Genomic DNA, 1,205 nt, shown 5'->3' with positions numbered 1-1,205 from the left:
TAATATTATTTCCATTTATTTTTATTAGAGTACATATTAAAAAAATACTATTATTTATATTAAAATAACTTATAATCCAGACAGTAAACCGTCACTAAATTTGTCGTATTATTTTTAATTTGTCGTAATTTTTTCATAATTTTGTTATCATTTTAAAAATATATATAAAATATCCTTAAGAGGATGCTAGAGCAACGGCTGAATTTGATCGATAAAACAGATTTTTAATTCCAAATAAAATACGTACATCAAGAAAATGTTATTACATACATTAATTAAAACATTACGTATATTAAGTAAAATCATTAAAATAAAACGTTATATACATTTCTTGCTCTGCTACATATTATTTTAATGTGAAATTATGTACACTCAAATCGTACTTTTCAAGCCATTGCTCTTGTGCTCTTGAGCTTCAGAATCATAATTTGAAGGTCTTATGATACTCTAAATTATTCAAATAGGGAAAAGTACTTTTTGTTTGGATATATATGCTTGCATTCATTTATATATATGTGAAGAAAGAATCTAAATGATTACAGAAAACTGTGATTTACAATTTTTTTGTGAATTTTCATACCAATTTGGACTTTTCCGAAGGTATTTGCGTTTTTTTCTTTATTTTAAAGAAGGATTTTTTTATATATTCTGTGTAAGGAAAATGATATTATTTGAGAAATACGAAATAATGCTCCGTTGGTAACTCCAACATCCCCTTAAGACTCTGAAGATTTTCCAAAATCTTCTAATTTTGAACAATATATTTTATGATATAGATTGAAACAATTTGATACATTTTGAGTTTATTTTTAGACATGCTATTTAAAATTAATTTTTATTAAGCGTTGTTATAAATTCTTTTAAATTTCATTCGATATATAAAATGTCGCTAAGAAAATTATTGACTAGAAGATAAAATGTAAAATGTGTCTTTATTTTTTATATAATATTTTATTAATTATATAACAATTACAATATATATATATACATTGTTTGTTAATACATCGTATAATAGTATAGGAAGACACTGAAGCTGTTTTGTTGTGTGAATGACCCCGGGATACAAAGTGTATGAGCTTCCGTGTGCTCTCATCATTTTAATCTGCTCCGCTCGATTTGACTCTCGAATAAACGAAGACTGTAAGAGAAAAAGCTGCTGCAGGAAACCGTCTATTAAAAAAGAGCCGCCTGAAGTGAATTCTCTC

The sequence above is a fragment of the Atta colombica genome, unplaced genomic scaffold (genome assembly GCF_001594045.1).
Source record: "Atta colombica isolate Treedump-2 unplaced genomic scaffold, Acol1.0 scaffold12, whole genome shotgun sequence".
NCBI lineage: Eukaryota > Metazoa > Arthropoda > Insecta > Hymenoptera > Formicidae > Atta > Atta colombica.
The sequence above is the reverse complement of the archived record's forward strand: the minus strand, read 5'-3'. Positions refer to the sequence as shown.